This window comes from Anastrepha ludens, chromosome 3, assembly GCF_028408465.1.
Source record: "Anastrepha ludens isolate Willacy chromosome 3, idAnaLude1.1, whole genome shotgun sequence".
Lineage (NCBI taxonomy): Eukaryota > Metazoa > Arthropoda > Insecta > Diptera > Tephritidae > Anastrepha > Anastrepha ludens.
Genome location: NC_071499.1, coordinates 104,650,100 through 104,677,856, shown reverse-complemented (window position 1 = coordinate 104,677,856; position 27,757 = coordinate 104,650,100). Strand labels below are relative to the sequence as shown.

Here is a 27,757-nt window from a genome sequence, read left to right as displayed (position 1 = left end):
TTTTTTACGCAATTAATCACAACAAAATATATATTTGCCTTCTTTCATAAATAAAGTAGCCGCGTGCATGCAAGTACGTATATTTACATCTGTACAAATGTCCGTCCACATGTAAGTGCATGTGTATGTATGCTCAAGGCATTGCTCGCCTTTGTGCGCGGTGGCGTATGAGTAACCTTAATTAATGAGTTCGCACAAAAGCTGAATACCAGTGCTCACGTACATACATACAGATATAAATACACAAATACACAAGTGGCGTGGACGCAAACTAAATATAGTGGCATGAGAAAGCTGATGGGCGGCAAATTTTCACGATTTAATTTTATGAAATGTCACCATATTTTCTCATTTATTCGAACCAGGTAAGACAATTGATTTTTAAACGCGTGCATATGAATATATCGTACATACATATGAATATATGTATATTTATATATATATATATATATATATTTATATACCTACATATATGTATGTATATCAGTATACCTGTATGTATGTATGTATGAATGCATTTATTTCCGCAAGTAAGGTTGAATGGACTGCCGACAATTAGCCTGTTATTGCGCTTTTTGTGATACCACTTCGCTTCACAGTTGCTGCTCGCCCTTAAATCGGTGGGTTGAGTCAACAGCTGCCGTATCTTCTACTCTGCCGTATCTTGCATTGCGCTTGGTACACGCAAAACTCCTGTATCTAACGGAAAGTGTGTGGCTTCTCCTACATAGCGCAGTGCATACAGTAGATACCTCAAAGCTGTTGGCTTTTCTTAGTCATAGCAGCTTGTGCAAAGGGTCTCGACTAACTTAGCTGCTGATATTTCTCTATCTTATTTAGGGAAAGGAGCTCTTGCGATTTGTTCATATTTATTGCACTCTGACTATGTGTGCATATATAGGGTTGTTCAATAGGTGCGCTTCAACTTTTTTCCGATAGGGAGGGCGAACGACGCAATATTTTTTATTTTTCGCTTGTCATTTGTAAACTTCATTAGTATACATTTCATCATGGAACGCTACACACTTGAGCAACGATTGCAAACCGTGCAAATTTTTTATGAAAATAATCGTTCTGTTGCTGCTACTTTAAGTCATTACGGCCATTTTACGGTCCATTTAACAAGCCGTCCCGTTTTGGGGTTATGTGAAGTCATTGGTCTACAGTAACAAGCCGGCGACGATTTGTGAGCTCAGAGCCAATATTGAAGGCGAAATTGCTGGAATTTCGGCCAATTTATGCAAAAGAGTGGTCGAAAATTGGGTTCAACGATTGGACATCGTAAAACGTGCACGCGGTGGTCATGCAAAAGAAATCGAATTTCATACTTAAATGTATATGTTCAAACTCGATAATAAAAAAAAAATTAGTTAAAAAAGTCAAACCGTTTGTGTTTTATTCAAAAAAGTTCAAAAGTTGAAGCGCTCTTACTGAAAACCCCTATACATTTATTTACTTACTTAATTTTTTATGAAACCCAAAAAGAAAGAAAAATTTAAAATATTTTAAGTTGAAATAGAAACAATAATAAAGGGTTAAAAAAAAAATTTTTTTTTTGTACAACATTTTTTTATTAATTTTTCAATTTTTTTCTTTTACATTTTTGATAATGATGATTTAACTTTTTTATTTTGGTGGAAACTTTATTTCGGTTTATTTGATTTTATTAAATTTTTTTTTATTTTTTTTATTTTATTTTATTTTATTTAATTAATTTAGTCATTTTTTATGTTCTGTTTCATTTTATTTAAATATAGTTTATACTAATTTACTAACAATTTTTTTTTTACATTTTTGATAATGATGATTTAACATTTTTATTTTGGTGGAAACTTTTTATTTCGGTTTGTTTGATTTTATTAAATTTTTTTTTATTTTATTTATTTTATTCAAATAATTTAATTTATTTAATCATTTTTTATGTTCTGTTTAATTTTATTTAAATATAGTTAATACTAATTTACTAACAATTTTTTGGCAGCGTAATTTCAAAAATAATCCTTTGTTTTTGCTTTTACTGCTAATTATAATTTTTCATATAATATTTATTTTGTATTCAACATAAGCATAATTTTCAGCATTTTGTTTTTCTCTAATTTTAAACACTCCATAAGCCTTAAAATATCTGCTTAACTTGTTCAACTTGTAGCTTTCGGACAAACATTCTAATTGACTCATTAATTTTCAATTTATTCGCTTGACGTCTAATTCGAGTTTTTTTTTGTGCTCTAAACGCCCTCATCCCACCACACACACACACATATTGGACCAGCTGCCGCGCGGTCAAGCACACTCCAACAATTTTCACTTTTCAAATACAAAATTTTCATGTAGTATCTCTAATATCTATTTTTAACAAATTTTTGCCTGTTTGCCTTTGCATTTCGATCAAACCAATTTGTGTGTGAAAATTGTGAAAATTGAGAAAATTTGCTTTGCTTGTTCCGCCTCGGCGACCGCCTAGCACACCCAAGCCAAAGTGAAGAGTCAAAGCAATGAGTTGGAAAAAAAGAAAACAGTTCATAAGCCCGGCAATTTACTCAGCGTCCATTATTAGCCGCAACCATAACAAACTAACGAACAACAAACGAATGCATACATTGGAATGCACATACATATGAACATATCATAGTATGCTTGTGTATTTGTTTATATGTGTACACGCGCATATACACTGGTTTGTGGCAAGAGCACTCAAATAGTCAAATCACTGAAGAGCCAGTTAGACTGCCAAATAAAACGTGTAATAGAGCAGCAAAGGCAGCAGAAAAAATATGTGAAAAAGAAATAGATTGAAATTGTAAAAAATAGCATTTATTTTTCCCAATGAAGTGTTTATCATTAACATTTCTATCGCTGAATTTTGGCCGCTTGCACGTTGCTAGCAACGCCGTGACTTTTATTCGCCAACTCAATCAGTCATTCAACCATCCAGCCGTTCATTCATTAATTTTGACTGTTGCTATCATTTCTGAGTTATTGGCAACAATATGGCGTTTGTTGTTGTGCTGTTTTTGCTTTGCTAATGACTTGTTGTCATTGTTAATGTGCTGCTGTTAGTTTGCAGCAGTAGTTTTTCCCCTCCGCTCGCGATTGCCATTTCAATTTATGTACTTACGTCCACTTTGTTTGAGTTTCTAAGTGAAATTAAACGCAAATTATTTGTTGATATAAAAAAAATTAAATTGCACACGTCGAGTGAAGCAGAAAAAATATATAAATAATATAAATAGTTTTGCACTTTTTTTCACGATTAATGCACGTTTCAATTATTTGCACAAGAAAAAAATACTTATTTGAAGTTGAAATAGTGTATCCGAAATGTGAACATACACACGCACACAGACAAATGTTTCGCTGTTATCAAAAACCCAGAAGGTTAGCAGTGGAATATTCGTAGAAAAGCTAAATAGCAAATTATTGTAACTTTCAGCAAAACCAACAACAATAACAACAGCAACACACGCTACATAACTTGGCAACACTGCGCTCTAAAACGTGTCGAAAATGAAAATCGTTCAACTGTCATTTTGCTTTCCCCTTCGTTCATTGGCATAAGACTCTTTTTTTCTCTTACTTGACTGCTGCAGAGAATTTCACTTTCTGCGGTGCAAACGGCAGATTAGAAAATACGAGTACATGCACGAGTAGCAGTGCAGCTTATTGGTGTGTGTGTGTGCGTGTGTGAGTGAATAACTTATGTACAGGTAAATAAATGTCTGCTAGAATATTGAGTGAGGTATGGAATGAAGACTTAAATTACAAAAGACGAAACTGTTTTTACACTAAGTTAAATTAAATTAAATCACCAGTTCACCAAGTTAAGTTTCCCCTGCGGGGTGTGCAAGCTTTGCATGCAGCTACATCCATACATATTTATGTATGCACAGCTAACAAGTGTACGCAGCTTGGTTCATAAAATCAACACTAATAATATGCAGCAGCATCAGGCAAGTAGGGGAAATAAGCGAATTTACGGAGTTGCATGTGAACCCACATACATACGAATATGTGCATATGTATGTATATACTGAGTGTTTTATTATACTTTTATAGACCTTTATAAAGCGTAATCTTTATACTAAAAGCAAGGTAAAGCGCTCTAAAGTGTAAGCCAATCTAAGCAGGCATTTATAGTTCCAGTCTCTGCTTAAAAAGCGCAGGCAGAGTTGCGCAAAAGTGCGTTAACAAACACTTGTACATACAAATATGTATGTGCACCATTGTAAGGTGCGTATGTATGTATACAATACATATTTACCACAGTAAGCGCTTTCTGTGATCGCTGCTCAAGGGCCGCACGGTTTGACACGTTTTATGGATTTTCGCTGCCCTCAACCTACTGCACTCCACCGCTTGCCACTGATTGTCTGCACTCGCTTATCTCACAAAATAATAGGTAGTAGATGTGATGTGATTGTAATTGTTATTGCTATTGTTGTCATTCTGCTATTGCTGTTGCTGTTGTTGTCTTACGAAATGTATTGCATGCGCCCGTGTGCAGATAGAACTCTGTCTCGCCCAGCAGCGCTAGCTGCCACAGGAATCCACAGGAGGCGACTGTCCTCCGTTGCCTATGGGCATTGGCTGTCAAGCCACTCCACACGCACACTTGCATCCATACATACATTTTTTTTAATTTGCTGATTTACAGCGACGCGCATTGCGAAGCCTCACCCTGTCTTATTTCCTTAGTTTTATTTGCCTTCAACGCTGTCCATCTGTCTAACTGTCTGTCTGGTTGGCTGTTTGACTTACTATTTGCATGCTGCTCGATCTGTTACTTGCTCAGTTGGCTTGCTGCCCGTCTGTCTGCAAATTTATTGCGTCTAACCGAAAACGGCCACCGCCGGCCACTGCTTCTAGTTTTTATTATGACTTTCAACTGTTGCAACAACTACTTGCACGCGTATATGTGGAAACCAATAAACACACTTATACGCATTTAAAAGCAAATAAACATTGGTGAGCACTTACATATGTGCATATGTATGTGTGTATATGCGCTGCAAAAGTTACATATCGGCTGCTACTTCCAAACACCAGCACCGCAAACGCCGTCCCCCAGTTGGTGGCGCTGGTGATGATGCCAGTGCTGCGCTCGCATGTGTGTGCCTGCATGTTTGAATGTGTAGTAGTTCTGCTGCTGTTGCTCCATTATTATTATTATTCAAATGAATTTTCGCTTGGTGCAGTTTTAGTTTTTCATTTTACGTTTCCACACATTTTGCCATCGAATATGCAGGCTGCAATTGTGTGCGCGTATTCACAAAGTCGCGTTGCTTCAATGGGCAGACGTGCGGTGCACGGACAGTCAGCTGGGAAGACATGCATGTGGACTTAATATGGCCTACTCACACACAAACAGCTAGACAGAAGCGCTCAACGCATTTGTATGAATGTATGGATGTATGTTTACATGTATATACGTATGCATGTTTGTATGCTTGTGTTGTAAAGCGTGTAAAGCTAGTTGGTCGGTCATTTGGTTGAATGGCTGGTTGCTTGGCTGCCTGAATAGTTAAATGAATGTATTTATGCCTATATGTCTGTCCGTCTGTACGACTGTATGTATGCTTATATGTATGTATGCTTGCTTGATTGTGCGGTTATGTGGTTATCTGCCTGCTTTGCTTGTACGAAAAGCAAAAGCACCAGCCCATTGTTGCTGTATTATAAAATTTGTATTTTGGCTTTGCTTTGCTTGCTTTTTCGTCTTTTTTGCTTTGCTCTTTTCGTTCACTTTGATATTCAAATTACAAGTATTCACGCTTGCCAGTCACCCAACACACGCATACGCACCCGCTAGCAAATCACATCACACAACACTTAGTAACTCTTATTTTTCTTCCGCTGCCCCCTACACCGCACCACTTTTTTTAACGACTCGCCAGTATTTATGTCCGCGCCGTCTTCGCTGCCTTCCGCCGTTGTTAGCAGCCACTTTAACACATTATAAAGTAGTTGTTGCCTTTCTATAGGCATTAATGTGCCCCACAATGCTTGCGCTGTGTATGCACGTGTGTGTGTGTGTGTGACTTTTTTTGCACTCTTTAAAGCCTTTGAAAGCAAATACACTTCAAGCCACATACTTACAAACTTATCTGCCCGCCTGCCGCCTGCCGCTGTCAACTAAGTAGCTCAACTTTATTATCTTTCAGTGCCAGCGTGCAGCTTTTTCATTTTTCATTGCTGTTACTATTATTGTAGTTGCTGTTGTTGCTGCAATTACCCCCATAATATGCATCTATTACACGCGCAGCTTGTATTATCTAATTGATTTCAATGCAAGCACATTTATACCTAAATACATACATACATATTTTTCATATCTACTTCGTTTACATTTGTTTTTCTCAGCTCAGCTGTGCTAAGCGCACAGCAACAAATGATTTCGTATTTATTATGAAGAAACTTTTATAAATACACACATACATACATACATACATACATACATTGAAGTGTGTTTGCCTAGCGAAATAATCGCGCTTGCGGGAACATTAGTTTCGTGTTAACAATACTGGCACAAAAAAGCAACAATAGTACAAAATATAAGTGTATGTATGTATGCATGTGTTTTTTTATATCTGGTAGCGTAGTACAAAGCAAATACAATTTTCGTTAAGAACTTAATATGCGAAAAAACGCAAAACGAAATAAGTACTTGGAAAGTCAAACATGGAAAAAAAAATAATAATAACAGCAATAACAATAACTGCTGCAAAAAACCAGCACTGTGGGTGGGTTTGTTGTGGAAAATAGGCTAATAGGGCGTTGTAACAAGCGCACAAACATTCGAAGAAACAGACGTACATGCATACATACATACATACATACATACATACATACACGCATTCATACATACACTCATACTTGCATACATAACCACCGATAGACGTACATAAAATGTTCTTGAAATTCACATTTGTATGTATTTACGTATTTTTCTAGGTTTTGCCTTGAAATAAATAATTTCGCTGCTGGTTGAAGGGCGGCGCTTGCATATTGAATCATAGAAACGATAAAAAATTATGTTAATATAACGATTTTAAATGATAAAAAAGATTATTGAGCTTTGTCAGCAAAAAATGGTTTCCAGAAAGGTAGGTAGGTTTCAGTCTGATTAACGATAAAATCTACTTGATATAAGTTTCAGTTGAATTGACAATTAAAGATAAAATCAACTTGGAAAAATTGGAATTGAACAGGGAACTGCGTCAATTCATAAAAGAGGCAAAAAAGTATAGTAAAAAATAATATGCGTAAATGTTGAAAAAGTATATTGTAAATTTAATTTTAATTAATCTGCACTCTAGGGAGTGGCTGGATATATGAATGTATATATGTAGATATTCTGCCTTGTCACAGTGTCCCATTTGTTCCTGTGATGTCTAATATTAGTTTGGGGAAAAATAAATCCATTATTATTGCGTAAAATTTTTGCGTAAATAGTTTAAAACTGTTTTATGTTCGATCTTTAGCACCTGGGCGCTGCTACGACTATTAACTGCCTGATCGATCACTACAGCCATCTACAGAGAAAATAATAAATTTCTTTTTCTCCAAACTAATCAATAAATCGGAATCGTTCCGCTAAGATGGGTTCGATTGTCCAGATTTTCAATGAGTTTTATAGCTCATTGTTCTTGTTGTTTTTGTAATCGCTTAAAACTTTTCTCGCCAAAAATTTTAAAGAAACCAGCTGTAGCGACAGTATAAGACCAGATAAAATTCTTGATTGGCATCGTTTTAGCTCTTTCTATCTCACTCGCTTTTAACCACAAACTTACCTACATATATATGTATATACATACATACATACATACATCTATGTATATGTATGAGTAATTCGCAAGCAAGCCCGCACTTTTTATTTCTCCACACTTGTCAAAAATAATACCAGTTTCTAAATAAAAGCGAAATTTCTTAAAAAAACAAGAAAAACAACAACAAATTGGCCAAAGTTCTGCCTTAAATTGTCACCCTCTTTTTTATAAACTATCCGATCACTGAGCACTTAACGTGAATGTTAACAATTTGTACAAATCTCTTAAAAAATGAAATATAAAAATCATAACAGCTGTAAATTAAAAAGAAAATCTGGAGCGTCGCTAATGAAGGTCAGCCTATTAGCAGCAAAATCTAGCAACTCAGTTGCTGATTTATTGAATGGTGAAAACTATCATAATCCCAAAACTATCAACATCCAGCCGCAGAAACCTTGTGAGCACTTCTTCATACAAATTTTGGGTTCTGGAGTTTAATTTTTGTTTTGTTTAAGAAGTGTACATAATTTTAGTTAACGCCAACAAGTTGTTGATCAGCGCACGTAACTCTCATACTCACCGTAATGTAGAGCACTTCGAAAATGCCGTTTAAGCTGACCGAAAATTGTGTCCTCTATGCGTTCACGAAATATGACCGTGGTGTCTTCTATCCTCTATTTAACCTACAATAAATCACTACTACTACCGCCTCTTAATACACAATTCACAGTTATAAACCCCAATAAAACCAATAGATAATAATTCATCCACTTTGTCGTTACCTGCGCGCGCAGCACAAATGCGGAATCAAAGCGCTTATCTAAATAGTGCGCCTGCCACCGAAAAACAAGCACCTTTCCCACGCTAGCTCGTTCGCACACACATACAACCTGCTCTCTCCTCCCCTTTCTACTACTATAGACAGTCTCTCTACAGTCGAGTAATCGTTGAAGCAATTGAAATTGTAACAAGAAGCAATCAGCACTTGCTAACTACAAAATGTAACCCACAATTTCAAGCTGGTGCTTCGTTTTATAATTCTTTATATTCGACCCCCCCCCAACACTCTAGCAACAAACGCACACGAACAATTGTGCTGTAAAGCAAACAGAAAACCAAATTCAATAGTCTCAGAGAGATAAATACGTGTGTGTATGTATGTATGTATGAGCCGCCAACAATTCGGATTCATTTATCAAAATGCAAACAACATAAGTTATAAACTGACTAAATGACTGAGTCGCCGAATGGCGATAGAGCGCTTCCTTACCACCACCGACGGCTAAAAAAGCTACGAAAGCTATCTAAGTATTATTTTTCCACTCTGCCGCTGCTAACCGCACAGTGCTCCACAAACAACGGAATAAATTCAACATTGGCCTCATAAAACAGCAACAGCTCAGCAAGCCGGCAGACAGGCAAGCAGTGCTTGGTCACACCGCCGTGTCACAGTAACGCTACAGCATAAAATAGTCCCCAACGCGCCAATACAACGGGCATAATCGAAAAAAGAGACATGAAAATAGCAACAACACAACGCAATGTCTGACCGTTGTCAAAAGCCAACAAACAGCAAAAACATGATAAAACCAAAAACAACAGGCGAGTTAGCTAGCTGATATGAAAAAAAGCAACAAAATAAAATAAAATAAAAAAATAAGGGAACCGTAAAATAAACAAACGAAGAAACACTTTGTGACGCGCTCAGAGCAATATGTAAACAAAAACAACAATAACAACGCCAGTAGCAACGGCAGAACGACAAAAATTAAACAACAGCTGTGCATTGTTGTTGTTGCGTACCATACATGGATTGCATGAAGCGTTGTTGCTTTTATTTGAGTGGAGCGTCTAAACGAATGCCACTCATCAGCAGCCTCTTGCGCTCTATTACACGAAGAGGTGGTTTGGATACACGGAGTGTGGTTGACTCTGTATCATAAACAACTATGGATATGGCAACTAAGAGCAACAGCGACTAAACGTACAGAGCGAGAGTACTCAAGTGCAAAATCAAAGTGAGGTGCAAAAAAACAAAATAACAATGCAAGGTAAGCACAACCTGCCCAGAGTGTGCGGAAGAAAGAATGAGTGAGTGAGAGGAGATACATACATACATATGTATGTGCAGTTGCAGTGCAAATATGTATGTACATAGTAGTTGGAGCTACTCCAGGTGGGGTGAGATGCACTTCGTGAATTAGAGGAAAATAACAACAAAATAAATAAATAAATAAGACCTAACAAATATCATCGACTGACTTGGTTTTGTTTTCAACGCTGGTCATTTACATCTGATGCTATGCGGTGATGCGCTTTGTTGTGTGCGGTTGTTATTGCTGATGTTTGCGCTTTGGTTCTTTTTTCTCTTTTCAGTTGCTACTCTGCTAGCTGATGTTATTATTATTTATTGGTTCGCTTGCTTATGTGTGTTATTGTTGTTGTTATTTATGATTGTGTTGCGCACTTTCAGTTTTGCAGTGCTCTGTATTTTCGCGTATTTATTTATTTATTTATTTGTTGATTAGGTGATGATTGAATGTGCGCATAATAAAAAAGCACGGCAAAAATTGTGGCGACTTAATTGCCACAAAACTGAAGGAAGCAATGGCCTATTGTTTTGCAAAATTTTATGCAGGGAAGGAAATTAAGAATTCTAAGAAAGAAATAAGAGTGGACGATATGCGTATGCAAACAAATAAGAGATGAAATAAAGTGCTAATAAAATGGAATTATGTTAAAAATAAAGAATGGAAACTGAAAATAAACGAATATATGTATAAACAAATCGTCATTAATAAGAAATTTAAACGCAGTAATATAAAAACTTAAATACAAAAACAAAAACAGAAAATATAACAACATGACAAAACATAGTAGAACTTTGCTCAGATTTGACTTAGCTTAACAAAACATAGCATAGAATGGCATGACATAAAAAACAAATACAATTAAATAAAAAGAATTAAAAAATAATAATGTAGCTTAACATGACACACAACATAACATAGCGCAACATAACTCAACTTAGCATAACATAAAATAAAGCTAACTAAAAAAATAAAATAAATCAAAAAATATAATATAGTATAAAAAGTATCATGTCCGTTAAAAAAACAAAATGAGCAATAAATTTATATTTCTCAAAACAATTAATTTCAATGAACTTTCTATAATATCAATAAGTCCCTTAAAAAGCTACCGACCTAAAACAAAACGACCTACCGACCTAATAAAACAGAAGGAGCGGAAGGAGCGTACTCCAATTTTTTTCCACTTTTGTATCATAACAAAACCAAAGAAACAAATGAACTGCTATTTAGCTTTTACGCCATCGACTGCATGTAAGAGATCCTGGGCCTACACCCACTCGCTCCCTTTTTATATTTGCCCAATAAACTACGTTTATTCCTCATAATTTCAATTTAACAATCAATATGCGCAATTAGTGTATTTTGCAAATAAATTATTTTATTTATTACTTTACGCATTGTTTATGACAACTGGCAGCGAAATGTATGCCATGCACGCAGACACTTGCAAGTCATTCAATGCCACGCGCGCTACTGCCACAGGCGCGCTGCCGCTTTTTACACCCAGCGAACAAAATGATACGCGTATACTAAAATAATAATTTCACTCAGAAAGTGAGAGAAGAAAAAGTTAAAAAAAAAATTGTTTGGAAATTTTCCAGTAAGTTTCTATTTAGGCACTACAGTTGAGGCTGTGTTCACACACACTAGCTAACTTTAATTTTAAATAATTTTAAAGGTCATTCGGTGTTTTTACTTTCATAATTTGTACGTATGAATTTTTATGCATTTGCTCTGCATAAACTACAAAGAAATTATTTTCTCAGCAACTTTCCTTATGCGTCCTCAAAAGTCTTTGTATTGAAGTTGTTGAAAATTCTCTAAACAAAACTCAATTTAAACTCAATACCCAATTACGCTCCTAATGTGGTTCGCTAGACATGAATTTCTACCGAGTATGTGTGCATACATTTTAAGCACGCGCCTTCATATACCTACATATACATACACACATACGTACGTGAGTGTTTACGATCTCGCACTGTTCACTCTCAATGTCGTGCGCTCTAAAAGCTCTTGATGTTATGCTGTTCGTAAATTACATTGTTGTTGCTGTTTTTGTTATTGCTGCTGCTACTAGTCATATTTACTTAGCAGTCGCTGGCGAATCGCAATTGGAAATGTGTCTTAGTGTGAATTTAATAAAAACATTGAAGTACAGGAGCGGCGATTAAGTCAAGTATGAAATATACTACTACTTGTACTTACTTACATACATATATATATACGTTGAATGCGCGTATGTGTATATGTATAGTATGCTGACTTATTTTCAAAACAAACAAATGAGCTTGGATTTAAAGTGAAATTCATTCAATGTGGATTTGGGTGAAGCTCAAAATTTATACTAAAATTTAAAATTTGTATATTAGTTAGGGGAAAACAAGGGGAAGCACACATGCAAATCTGTATATGTACGTATGTAAGTTTTTATTTCACAAGCATATAAATAATTACTTTCAATGTAGTACTCGTACGACTTTTCAGATACTTGGAATTATTTGTTCTACGAATTTTGCGAATTTTTATTAAAATTCTTATAGTATTTTACGTAACAACTAGCGAGTGCCTTTTTTTGTGCGTATTTAGTGAATTCTTAGTATTTATTGCTTGCAAAGTAATATCAATGCTGGCTGGTTGTTGGCTCAACTAAAAAGTTGAGCTGTGAAACAAAAGGCGTGCAATAGAGTTGTGTGCGCACAAAAACTTCGTATGACAAAAGGTATGCATGTCTGTGTGTATGTATGTATGTATGACTTTATGTAAATTTATCTGCAGCAAACACAAATTAAAAAACAAAAAGCCAGCAAAGTCGCCAAGTGTACCTTTAAATGGGCTTGTAGTACTTAAACGATTGTGAACACGTGGCGTTGGTGCGAATTGAAAAATGAAAACAAATGCACATACCGACATACATACAAAGCTAGATGATGGCTACCATGTGCGAAAATTTGCAAGCTTTGCACTTGCACAGCTGAGAGAATATGGAAGTTTGCGCATGAACTAATTGATTCTCAGCGAATTTGACAGAGTCAGCTGTGGTGTTGAAGTCACTTTAGAGATGAGTTAACATATTAAAGTTTTGTTTCGTCTTTTTCCTTCCTAAGCTTACTTTAATCTAATCTAACTTGTAATTTTGGTTTATAAAAGTTCGCTATTTTGACACTTTGCACTCACTTCGCTCTCGTAGTTCTTGTTCTGACGTTACAGAAGTTGCTTGTGTCTATTGTTTTTGTTGTAGCAGCATAACCATTTCCCATACATGTGCGGGGAATTTTGCTGAAGTGAAAACCTTGACCGGATTTCGTAGAACTGTCGTGGCTTGCGCCTATTCTACGCTAGTGAACTTAGTACCTTAACTAATTCACATTTGCACTCTTTTTCATATAAACAACTTCCTAGGAAGTGTCTACTTTTTTATTATTTATCCGTATTGACAAATTCTATGTAATGCCCCACGTACTTGCTTCATAATACCACATTTTTACTCGGTTGAGCTGTTTTATATCTATTCAGCAGTACACTGGCTTGCCTTGTGTGCTCAGATTTTCCTGCAGGGCATGTATGTATAAAGCTTTAATCGTTTGATGCTAAATTTTAGTGTCACACTACTCATGCAAATTCCGTCGCTATTAGTTCATGTGTCAACAAAAACAAGTATTTGCAATGAATGATCAATTTTATAATGAAGCAAATTTTAATGAGTTGAACTCAAAATTGATTTTCAAAAAGTCATGATGACAAACAATTGCACTGAGTTAATGGTAACAAAAGTCTATAACTGGCACTTCTGATGCATCTCTGATTTCTTAACTACTAATAAGTAAAAATAATAGACAAGTTTTATTGAACAACATTAAGGCGCCTGCAACAAATAGGAGGAGGAGCTCGGCCAAACAGACAAAAAGGGTGTAAGCGGCAATGATATAAGTGCATATCCATACATACATATATACATTCATGTATGTACATATGTGAGTATGGTACATATACATATACATACATATGTACCCACACACATATGTACATATGTAAGTATAAGAGTCTAATGTTAAAATATATGAATAGGAAGCTAGAAAAGAATTTTTTTATTTTTTATATTGAAATTTTAAATAAAAAAATACGTGAAAATTTCGTGGAATTAAAAAATTACAATTTTTTTTTTAATTTTTCTTTATTTTTATTCTCATTAAATTTTAAATAGCAACAATTTATTCGCACACGTACGCTTTCCTTATGATCTTGCACCGGAAATGCAAATAACTACCTGATACTCAAAGTTCAGTTCAGAAAACAGTTAAGCACAATTTGTTGTTGGTAGATAGGCCCTGTGTGTAAGTGCTAACAGCAAGCAAACACACCATTAACCGTAAATGTGCTCACATACATATGTGTATGTACGCCTTAGAGAGCGCGTCAAAAGTATATTACTCATAAATTGTGGAATTCCACTGAGTTACATTTGTACATACTTGCATGCATAAATATGCACGCACTTGTAGATAACTTTCCTGTTACACTTCCACTTCCCCATACTAGCTGTCCAAGTGGTTAAAGGTCGATTAGGCAAATACAGACAACGCAAGCAAATGGAAAATAGGTATGAGTGTGTGAATGTAGGTACGCTTTGTAAAATACACGGGAGTAAGCTGCCACGTAGTAGGTAAATAAATTTGTATGTCTATACGTAAGAGCGCAGAAAATTATAACTTTTTTAGGGCGTCAGGCAATATATGTATGTAGAAATAAGTGGCAGGTTTTATTGTTTGTTTTTTATTATTATTTTTTTTTGTTTTTCCCAATGTCTTGCATGACATTAAAGCATAACAAAAGGGGTATATGTTCGCATGAAAGCATTACGGCCACATACATGCATAGATATGTAAGTGACCTCAAAACAAGAATTTAAAGAAAAATAGAAAAATATGCAAATAAATGAAAAAGTGGCATGAAAGCAGCAAAGCATCAAGAAATACAGTAAAAATAGTGGAAATAGTACAAAGCAACAGCGTTTGATGTTTTAGTGAAATCTAACTGTAGTTGAACTGTAGTTATGTAGGCACCAGTAAATGTCAACATTTTTTAATTGAAAAAAAAAAATTATAATAAACAAAAAAAAAATTAAATAAAAAACGTATAATAAAAAAATAGAGTAAAAATAATTAAAAACATGCATACTTACATAAATAAGAGTGTAAAACTGAGATTTTCAGTTATAATTAATCAGCAACGACTTTCTAGAGAATTCTCAAAACTATGCGCTCTTAAAGCGTTAAATATTCATAATAGTACGAGAATGCAAATTGTGCAAAAACGTGCAAGTTTCGCACGTCTCGAACAGTTGATTGACTAAATTTACTTTTATGTTATATATATTTATAACAACAACAAAATATATGTAGGCATTGCTGATATAGTGAAGGTGGACTTCTGACGAAACAACTCAAGTTTTGTCTTAGCACTTTCTACTTATTAGGCATCAAGTTGCTGGGCGCTATGGAGATATTTGTATGATAACCATTACTCATTTTAAACGTTAGCTTAGCAATCCATTTTAAGAAAATTGAAAATAAAATTTGTTTAAAGAAATATAAAAAAACATAAAAAACTATAAAGAAACTATATAAAAATTTTAAAGAAATAACAAAAAAAAACAAAATATAAAAAGATATAAAAAATATTAAAAATTATATAAATAAATTAAAAACAAAAAAATATTAAAATAAATATAAAAAATATGTCCAAGGCAATATTAAAAAAATAATAATTAATAAAATAAAAAATTAAAATATATAAAAAATAACAAAATAAAAAATATTAAAAAATTAAAAAAAAGACATATCTAAAATGTAAAAAATATAAATAAATTTATAAAAGATGTTTTATTTAATACAAAAAAATATATTAAATTTTAAAATATTAAAAAAATAATAAATAATAAAATACAAAATTAAAATATATAAAAAATAAAAATATAAAAAATAAAAATATAAAAAATAAAATATTAAGAAAAAACATATCTAAAAAAATGTAAAAAATATAAATATATTTATAAAAAGTATTTTATTTAATGCAAATAAATATATTACATTTTTTGCGCAAGATTATGATTTATTGATCTAGAAGCAACTCACGTTAATGCCAGCTAATTCGTTTTGTCGAAAATCCACAGATTTGACTGACTTTATGAGCAGCGGTAGGCAATAGGCGAAATTTGTATAGACATGAGCATAAAAAAATCTTGAACAGAGGCCATACATATTACTTAAGCTTATCTATTATATATACATATATATACATAATATTTACATGTATAAGTATATTTTTTATGCTGAAGCTCGAAACTCGGCTGTATTAATTTGTTTTGAAGCCAACCTACACGAGCCGTTATAAGCAATATTTTATATTTAAAAATTTTTGCTGCTCATATTTTGGTACTTTGGAAATTGAAAACAATAACCCATTTCCTTTCTTAAGAATTTCATTTGTATGCCCATATTTTTGGAAACAAATACATAGCAAGCAATAAATGTTGAAATATTAAGATTAAAAAAACTGTATTCCAATATGCAGAGCAAGGCTAAGAAACTCAATTATGTGCGTATTATATATGTACGTATGTATGTATGTATGCACGCGTAATGACTCAAAGTCTACTTCCCATCCAACTGCAGTTAACCTAATCCACAAGCCATCAAGTGTTTTCGCAAGTCAGTTCAGTGAAAAACACGCTCACATGAATACCACAATACATATGTACATACATAGCTTCGATATTTGCACGCATGTTCATAGGTAAGCATTCGTAAATACATATGTACATGTGTATGCACTTGCATTTGTATTAATGTAAATATGCGTTGATACAAATGTACTTAGTTAGCTAGACATAAGCCGCAAGCATACGCTTCTTTACGGCATTAACAGCAGCAGAGTATAAGCAACAACAACACGCATATGCGCACAGAGAAAAACATAATAACAGCAACAGCTATTAAACTACCCAGCAAGCTAAAGCAGAACGAATACCCTCAGGAAAATGGTGAAATTTGTTTGCGTGCTAAAACGGGAAAAAACAAATACAAAAACAAAAATAAAAACACAAACAACAAAAACCTAAGCAAAAATAACGAAATGCCACAGAGCCATTAAAACGTAAGGCATTCACACACAACCACCTACACGCGCATAGGTATACGAATACACCCACATATACGCTCAGGGAAGCGTTAAAAAGGCATTGCATATGCATAGTGGCAGTGAATAACATTTAACTTGAGCATACGCACAATTATACACGAATACATACATAGATACATGCGCTATCAAATCGAAGTAGTTGCGCTGAATAAAGCTCACACAAAGAGTTAATGCAAATAAACAGTGCAGTGCACGCGTTGAGTGGATTCTCAATTTGATAGAAGAGAAAAATTGCATGTTACGTATACGCCATGCCGCGCGCACATTCTTGCTATTTGCAAACTGGCTTGCGCCTCTCTGTGCAGGCGTGTGTGCGCGTGTGTATACATTTGAGTACTCGTACTGTGGATTTTATTTGGCACGTGTAAAAGTCATCACGGCCACTCGATAGGTGCTTGCGTGCTCACGTTACTTACATATGTATGTACATAAATGTGTGCCTGTATTTACATGCATACGCACATTCATAAATTTAGACAAATATGCTTTGAAACTTATATGGCATGAACATTGCTTGTGCCCATATATCTCACCATTGATATGCTGTATGCATGTAAGAATTCGTGTGTCTAGGCATGTGTTAAATTCCCTATCTTTTGCTCTACAACACTTTCTTCATGTTGTTGCTGCTGTCGATGCGTGTATTTTGAAAAGCGATTTTGTTTGTATTTCTTGTTTTTTTTAACTTGGTTAACTTTATGCGTGTTAAATTAGTTGTGACGAACCCTGAACTGAAGAGGAGATTGAAGAATGTTGTGCGCGTTGAATAGCGGTAATTTATTAATAAGCAACACACACACACACATCACATAGGCATGTTTACGAAATGCAATTTTACAGAGCTCTGTCTTGCTGGTGAGTGGATTTTGTTGATGAGTTTATTAAAACAATATCTCTTTTATGTTGTTTTTTTTTTGCGTGTCTTAATGAGTGATGAGCAATTAAGTGCCTGATTGTGTCAAATAAATAACTTTTTGTGCGGTGTTATGTGTTTTAACAAAGTCAATGAAAGTAAATTAGAAAGAAAAAAATTTAAAAATCATTTTCTCTAAATTTCGTAGATATAAAATAATTATAAAAACTATTAATAATTATAAACAAATAATAACAATAACCATAATAATAATAATAATAAGGGTAAAATATTATAAAAATAATAATGTAATAAATAAATAAAATAAAATAAAAAACACAAAAAATATTGCTTCTGTCAGTTAACATTTTTAATAGTTGAGAATAGATTTTGTAACATTTTAAAAAAAAAGAAGAAATTAATAACTTATGGAAATTAGTAATTAATTATAATAATAATAATAAATTACCAAATTGAAATTTTTTTATAGCAGAAACATAGGATTTTTTGTTAGTGACCCTCTTATTTATTGTTTCTTTATAATATTTGAAACTGATTTTTAGACAATATTAATTTAAGTGTAAATATTTCATAAAAAAAAATAAAAATTAGTAACTGCATAATTTTTTTATAATTTTGTATGTACGTAAAATTTAAATTTTTGACCAAAAATGTTACTCTGCCTTTCATTGTAATTAGTCTGTTAGAAGCTTGTGTTCATAGACTACATAATAATAATAATAAACAAACTGTAGAAAAGTTCACAGCTATGTACATATAATATATATATGTATACTCGCACAGCTGAAATACCGAAATTCTAAATTCTGCGCATCAAAATCATTTCCGTCACATAAAAATATGTGCTGGATAAATAACTACGCTTGGCACAACATTAGACACATTAGACGTTAGCAAACAATACACACATACATATATATTTGCATATATACACACACACACACACAACTATGTAATAGTTTCTCGCATTCCTGCTTTCGATTTTCATTATTTCAATAATTTGTATACCTTTCTATGCATTCTGCTACCATAACTGCGCCACTTTTTGTACTACAAACGCTATAACCTACACCTACACTAACATCTGCATATGTAATAGGCATCAAAATTTAGGACACTTTGCTGCCAGTGCCACTGCAATATCACTCGTACTCGTGTAGTTGCGATTTTTTTAGTTCAAGGTTTACGCGCTACTTTTTCTTCCACTTCTGTTTGCTTTTTTGTTTTTTTCTTTTCGTTTTTTTCGCCTTACTTTACTTTCCGCAATAAGCAGAATTCATTTTCGCGTTTCTAATATATTTTGCTTTTGTTCTGCAACGCATTAGGCATTGTTGTCTATAACTGTTGTACTACTTAATATTTTTTTTTATATTTTTTTTTTTCTTTTCATGCCATATTTGTGCGCTTTGTTCGGGCTGTCATCATTAGGTTGGCCCCCGAGTAAATATACAACAATAAGTAGTTAATGCCTCTCTCTGCTTCTGCTGCTGCCGCTTGGTTCACCTTCAAGTTTCGCATTACAGCCAAAATTATGCGTCATATTGTTATAATCCAATTTGAAGTTGATTGTTGATTTTCTTTTGCGCACTCCCTTCAAATGCGTTTGATTACTTTGTGCGATTAGTTAGCTGCCTGGTTGGCTGGATGGCTGGCTGACTTATTACTAGATACCTGCCGCTCTCTCCTTTTGTGGCACTTTGCTTGAATGTAGACACCACTTTTTTTGACATGGTTTCGCTCAGATGCTGCTATCTAACGTTGCTCTATCACTTTCATGTGGTTTTTTTAGTGTAAAATTACCTATAACTAGCAATAAAGCTTAGGCAGCTTAGTAGTCGCGCGCCCAGGGTGTACAATGATATTAGTGATGAAGTTGGTGATCCCTCATAATCACGCACAGCATTTCACTAAAGCACCCATCACAGGCAAGTATCCTTTCAACCACCCTCAAATCACTCCATCGTCTGCAGCCGCACTCGCATTTAATGCTTGTGCTTGTGCTTGTGCTCTTCGTCAACTGTGCGCCCTCACATGCTGTTTTGGCATATGTCAAATATGTACAACACGTATACGCCCCGCCCCACACTCGCACCGCAAAGCATTCCCCACCTTAATGACTGCCTGCCTACATGCCTACGTTTTCATTCGCTTTCTTTTTTTTCGTGGGCTTCACTGTTGCCCAGCCGGTCGCTCTTTTTCACTTGTTTATGCTGTTTGTTTGTTTTTGCTTAACAGTTGTCAGCAGTGTTGGTTTTTTTTTCTGTTGCTTGTGGTTTTTGGTTGTGCCGGATTTCGTTGATTTGCTTCTTGCTCCGCTTATTCTTGGACTGCTGCTGGTCGACAGGCGTGACATGCTTAGAGGCACACATATTTGTTTGACTACATATATATATGTATGTAGACATATGTATATATGTATTTATATGTATGTATAAATATTTCTATGAAAATTGGTTTTGTGTTGTCTACACTTGCGCAGCGGTTGGGGAAATATTTATACAAAATATGTTTCTGCGAAATTATGCGCGCTGATGCATGCATACATGCAAATGGGTGAGCTTTTTTAAAGAAACAACTTAGTAGACGTAGCGCTTTCTACCTGCCGAACGCCAAACTATTATTCATGCAGAACCTTAGCTTAAGAACTTATTTTAGTAAAACTTGAGAAAAAATCGTAATTTTCCTGTGAGAAGTGAGAATCCATTGGCAAGCAAGCAAACCATTTAAAAGTCTGTTAAATAGATTTGTCTAAAGTATGAAATGTGTATGTATGTATGTATACATTTGTTGTTACATTTACTTCCAATTGCCGCTTACGTATTGTGCAAAAAACCTTACTTAATTAAGCAATCGCCTGTCGTAAATACTTGCGAACGGCCACTCACGCAGTCATCGTTCGTTTTACAGCCGTTAGTTGTCGATTATCGTTACTATTGACTCGCGCCGTAGACAGCTGTCATCGCTTGATTGTTATTATTAATTTCACATTTTCATAGCTTGAACTCATTTATTTTTATATCGCCATTTACATTAACCAAGTTGTTAGGTTTTTATAATATTTTTCTTTTTTTCTTCTTTTATAAGTAAATATAACTGAGCCATAGCAGCAAGTCACACACAACAACCACACACGCACAACTCTATCATGCGCGTATAAGGCCGCGTATTCATTAGTGTTTATGTGAGATTACATACTTTCATTTTTATTTGACATTTTACTTTTCCCATACCCACGCACACATACAAACATACACTTACACATTTGCCAACGCATTTACGCGTATTTTTTCCTCATTTCTACATTAATAAAGTTTGCGCTTGCGTTTTTGTGTGCTTGTGTTCTTTATTCATGTCGTCGTCGTTTTGGTTGTTGATTTTGTGGCCGCAATGCCAGTGGCGGCGTCTTTCTACAGTATCCCAGAAATTTCGGTATATGTTGCATTAAAAGCGACACTTGACGGCATTAACAGCGCAACTACGACAGCGTTGATGGCACTTATGTATGTATATATATGTATGTATGTGTGAATATTTATGTATGTAAAGATATGCTTTTTTCTGTAAATATATGCAATTATGTATATATGTAAATATGTATGAATATATGCATATATGTGTGTGCATATTTCTCTGCCTTTTTTGAGCAATTTTAGTGTGTCTCTAGCTAGCGCTTGGCGAACTGATATGTATGTATGTGTGTGTGTATGCATGTTTTGGAGCTCACTTGCAGCATTAAGTTCGGGTGTAGAAAAAATTTGGAAAATTAGGGGGAAATTTTAGTGCAGGTAGTGCGTACATACTTACTTACACACATTCATACATACATACATACATACATACATACAAACATACATACTTACAACCATGCATGCATATATAAGTATGTATAGTGACTTTCCAAACTGCGAGTTAGTTTCAATTGAAGGTAGAAATCAAAGATTAAAGTCTAGATATGTATGTGAGTATGTGTGTATGTATGTATGTGGGTATATATGTATATTTTTGTGTAGATGTATGTTGCCTGTTTACATGTGAGTAACCATGCCATTTCACAGCTGATGGATTGACTGACATTGCTGAGCGATTACGTTTGCATTTGCGGTAATTTCCAATTGTTCGCTGTATGTAGCCACATCCGCGTGCACTTTTAAATTATTACTCATTACCAAGTAAATGCACATACATACACATACAATACATATGCCACATAAGTGTGCTTCAAGTGGCAAGCTGCATTGAAGCAGTGTTGTTGTTTTTTTTTTTCAATTTTTTTTTTTTTCAATTTTTTTTTTCAATTTTTTTTGCTCAAATCGTACTATGTTTTCTTTTTTCTCTCTCCCTCTCGTCATTTCTTCTAATTTTGTTCCTTACTTGTTTGCTGCGCAGCAACTTTTCATCATCTACGCTTTTGGTTATGTTTTGTTTTCAGTTTTTTTTTAGTTTTTTTCATTTTCGGTCGTAGTAACGATACATGGCAACAACTGCAACAACTACAACACCATAACCACAACCATCACAACCGCAAACACCAAACAACCTCGCCATTTATAATAAGCTTAATTATTATTGTGTTTTTGCACTCAACTCGTTCGCTCTCGAACTCACACACAACGGCGACCTAGTTTCTTTGCTCCACTCTTGGCTGTGCACACACACACACACTTTGCTGTACACGCGCACCACCAAACATCCATCCAGCCAGCCATCCAAGCAACCATCGGCCCAGCCAAGCACAAGCACAGGCTGTGTACGAGTATTTCATCATTCGATGACTTTGTCTAATTGTATGCCACAGCGTATTTGAGGCATAAATGGCGCTTTGCAGGGGGATTTCCTTATCACGATTCAGTCGTAAAGCTACACACAAACACACAGCCTCTATCTAGGCTTGTTGTACGTACGTTTCTCTTGCTTCCTCGCCATTACCGCGCATAAAAATTGATGTTGGGTTTTCATTTACCTACATAACAGCGCTCAATTACTTTGCTTCATTTTATTTTTTATTCATTTTTATCATTTTTTTTTCTTTGCATTCTTCTTATGCCTACTTCTGCCGCTACTTACATACGTTACTGCTTCATAGAGTTATGCAACATTTTGCAACACAGCTTCACGACGCTTTTCTATGCAACGTCTTCTTTGCTAGGGCACTCGATTCCATCACAACGTAATGAAATATCTTCCAGCCTCCACTCAGTATGCATGCCCGGTATTTGTATGTGTTGTGCATACATATATGTGTTGGTGCCTATGTATGTGCGCGTGCCTTTACTGCTTCTGTGTCGTTTGTGGCATGAAAAGTTGCTTTTGCTTTACTTACAACTTGACTTCCCCATTTCCGCTGCTCTTCCGCCATGAGCGCACGCCAAACTTTGAATTATTTATGTGTAAATATGCACACATACAAACGTCTGCTGTATGTATGTATGTAGGCGCAAGCACAAAGGTAGCTATTGAAGACGCCAAATTATTTATTTATACAACTTTAAGAAGGCATATTCGAGTGAGTTTGCGAAAATGTAAAGTTTTGTTTTTTTAATTTACTGAGCCTATTGAATCGTTTTTTATTATGTTGAGCGCCTTGCAGCTATGCACACTTCGCTTTGATTAAGGTGGCGTGTAGCCATCGTCGGTTCCTCGTACAGCTAAATTCAAAAGCGAATATTTTCTGTAAAACTGTGCTGAAAAAAAAAAATAATACATTTGTGTGCTTATGGAAGCCAGGAAAAGCTATTTTTTTTAATTAAAGTTTAATTCAAATTTGTCATATTTTATAAAATTTATTCTGTCTTCAATTCTGGAGAAATAATTGTATTCAAAAAAAAAAAACTAAATTTTGCATTTACCTGCAACAACGACACTTGGGAAGTGCAAGCGCCATTTATGTGACGGCACTTAACGTCTTTTCGCGTCTGCTGCTATAGTCGAGTTTGCTCATGCGCGGCTTATAGGTTGTTAAGCTGAAGAGCCTAAGTAGGAACTTTTTTTAACCCTTTTGCAACATTTGACGAAATTATCCGCGAACAAAAACTCTCTCTTAATAACAAAAACGGCATAATCCGCATTAAATTAATTATTTGCTAAAGTTTGAGGAAAATAAATAATTTTGGTAACCCTGTAGCATTCTTTTTCATTAGAACAAAGTGGTGATGAGAAAGGTTTAAGAGTCCTTTTTAAAAATAAGAATAACATTTTTTAATGGTCTCTATTGACTTTACGAGCTGTAGATCAATTGGTTTTTTTTTATCGAAGAGTAAAACCAATAATAGTGGCTAGCAGTAGAAGTTATAATCGCTATTTTAGAGATTAGAGCAAACCCTCATTACCCACATAGAGCTGAGTATGTGCCGTGTGAGTAACGGTTGTTGGTTTTTTTCCCAATTTCATATGAAATGATGTTCCCTGTGGTTATTGTTTGTTGTATTTGTATTGTATTTAAAATAAGAATTCCTTTTTAATTTGTTCAAATTTGTTTTTCGGCGGGCTCATGGGCTCAACAATACGTATAATGTTGCTAAAGATTTCACTCGTTGAAAGTCAATTGAGCTCTAGTACACACGGCCACAATTTTGAGAAACAATATCAATCTTCGTCTAGCGAATATATGTATGTTTTGAATTTGAGCCTAATCGCAGCATGAATACGATTTCTAGAGAAATTGAAAAATCCTGCGATTTTCTTCTAATTCGCTTGAGAGCAAACTTGAGCTTGAGCTCAATCGGTTGGCTACGTTTTCAGGTTACTGATCACAAATAGTTGCATACTTTGAGGCACGGCATACTTTAAACAGTTGGATAGTTGCTGTTGCAAATCAGTGATGCCACATTCTCGATCAAATTTCTCACAAAAAGCGGGGGAATCATGCAATTACCCACTTTGTAAAAAAAAGCACCAACAAATTCTCAAAGAGCTCAACCGTAGCACATTTTGCAACCGTAAAAATTGACATACACTAGAGATAACACGGTCCGGAAACTTTTCCCGTAAAATATCAATGGTTTCGTTGCTTGTGTGGCACGTAGCGTCGTCTTGTTGAAAATAAACGTTGTCCAGATCAATACCATACAATTCCGGCCATAAAAAATCGTTAATCATCCCTCCTGTTTAACATCTAACAACTGTTATTGGAAAACCCTTTACATACAGACCATACGTTGCTATGCAAAAAGCTTTACGATACTGCTTTTGAGGAAATCGAAAAAGCAACATTTGGATCTAAAAACAGAAATTCTTCAAAGAAGTCATCAAAGGGCAAACGTGATTTTAAATGAATAACAGAAACTTTAAACATAACCACAAACAAGCGAGGATTTTTACGAGGCGTATCTCGAGCCCAGCGCATAGCCGCATAACCAGATATCCAGGGCTGTTTCGACTGCTCACAATAGCTCGCTTCTGAACGGATAACCAGATATCCTGGGCTGTTTCGATAGCTCACATTAGCTCGCTTCTGAACGGATATTCAAAAAAAAAATCCCCCGATGGTTACAGAAAATCCCTTTAAATGTAAAAATTTCACTTTTTGCTCTTGCGTTAATCGGCATTGGGAAATTTCCAACAATCAGGCATAACTGGTTACAAAAAAATCCCTTTAAATGTAAAAATTTCACTTCTTGCTCTTGCGTTAATCGGCATTGGGAAATTTCCAACAATCTGGCATCACTGGTTACAAAAAATCCCTTTAAATGTAAAAATTTCACTTTTTGCTCTTGCGTTAATCGGCATTGGGAAATTTCCAACAATCTGGCATCACTGGTTACAAAAAATCCCTTTAAATGTAAAAATTTCACTTTTTGCTCTTGCGTTAGTTTCCAACAATCTGGCATCACTGGTTACAAAAATACCCCTTTAAATGTAAAAATTTCACTTCTTGCTCTTGCGTTAATCGGCATTGGGAAATTTCCAACAATCTGGCATCACTGTTGCACATCTCTTCATAAGACCTCTCTTCAGACTACAACGAAACTTGAACGTCTTTCGCCACCATGCAACGATTTACTTGCTGTGTCTTTCAGTTCATCAGTCGAGTTGTTTTTAATTCAATAATTTTATAGTTCCATAATTGCGCATGGATGAGCGCACTTAACATGAAAATACTTCAAATACAATCTGCTGTTTACTTAACCATACGCATGACGACTGCCGGCAATCAGCAATTCTCCGATTGCTTCGAGAAAAAATCAGCTTACGAAAGTCGCAATAGCCAACTGAAAATGTCAAAAAACTGTAGTGCTCCTCACCATTGGCAGGATATAATCAATTGTGCTAGCAGCGCAGCTTAACACTTCAAGGTTATGCATTTTTATTTTTACAACTGCATTAAATTAAATTAAAATTTAAGTGTTTGCCCCTTTTAAGTAGAGCCCTAAATCCACCTATTTGCATACCTTTTGTGCTCGCATTCCACACTGCTGCCACTTACTTAGTTGCCATTAGAATCGCAGTATTGCCGCAATTAAAAGTCATAAGCCTTAACAGACGTATTTCTTTTACTGCCTGTAAATTCTACTGAAATCCACACACGCCACCATTAACCCCACTCAGTATTTACGGCGCGTGTCCAGGTATGACTAGTTTACTTGTTTATTGCATTCCAATCACATTGTACTCCATGCACACGTGTACATTAGCTAATCACTATTGCTACAGATCCTTACCAGGTAGCTAAGTGCTATGCTGCTACGTTTCATTACAGCTCCTGCAGTTGCTACCAAAGCACAAATCAACAGCCACTGACTGACCATTGTTGCTCGTCGTATTTTAACGTCAATTAAAAACTTACCGCTCGTATTGCAATTTAATAACAGTTGCTGCGTTACCACTTCACCATAGCAGCTACCATGCGCGACCCTTGAGGCGACCGCCCGATACTCTACACACGGTGGCGATTCTGCTTCTTGTGATTTCTCATTGTTGTATATTTTTATGACTTTTTATTCCAGCGCAATGCGCGTTAATTCAGTGAGTTCTGCTTCTGGTTTGTTTATTACTCCTTCTGCGTGTCGCTTCGACAGGGAGTATAGGAGTATGGAGCGCTATAAATGCTAGCTTAATGCTGCTGTACTCGTATTGCATTGTATAATGCATTCTTTTTTTCCTTTTATTGCTTTGAATTTTTCACTTCATCTACTTCACTGCTGGGCTCGGCCGCACAACCTGTTTCGTTGTTGCTTTTGTCAATTGAACTATTCGCGCCAATGTCTGCCACTCAACGCGCTATGATGCAGGGTTTGCTGTCTGCTGCTTTCCTGACAATTTAGTTGCTTGCCGTCACGTGTCCATGTGTGTGTGTGTTTACACTCTCTCTCTGTCCCACGCCCTACATCTCCCAATCGGCTAATATCGGTAATGAGCAAACGACGCGTGCGAACTATTAACGCGCATAAATTCGCACTTCCACGTGTTGCCAAGGTGTCAACGGGGAGAAAAGCATAAACATACACACACACACGCACATTTGCTTGCGCGTCACATTTTGCATTTAATCAGTCATCGTAACGCATAAGTGAAGCGCCGTCAGCGTTGTATGCTATATGCTGCGTCTCTGCTAGCAAATGCTGTTTCAGCGCCACCACTAGCGCATAGACTATAAGCCCAGTCCACTATCCAACCGCTTTCAAACCGTTCATTGTTATCTCTTTACTCACCACAGCACATTAATGCTTGCATTAACACTGCCAAGACCTGCGCAAGTGCGCCTTCATGTTAAACAAGCGCGCGCCTGTTAGATTTCTTAAGCTAAGCTGCTGCCAACCATCCAGCCTTGACTCCCCTGCCAGTTACCTTTTTTTTACCACCGATTGCCTTCATTACTGTTGTCTTGT

General features: G+C 35.3%; 1 protein-coding gene across 1 annotated transcript in view; it reads left to right on the top strand.

The window, feature by feature from the left end:
* The window catches only part of LOC128858684 (putative mediator of RNA polymerase II transcription subunit 29), a 76,016-nt gene that overhangs the window by 43,035 nt on the left and 5,224 nt on the right, over nucleotides 1-27,757 (top strand). The gene's annotated exons all lie outside the window — the stretch shown is intronic.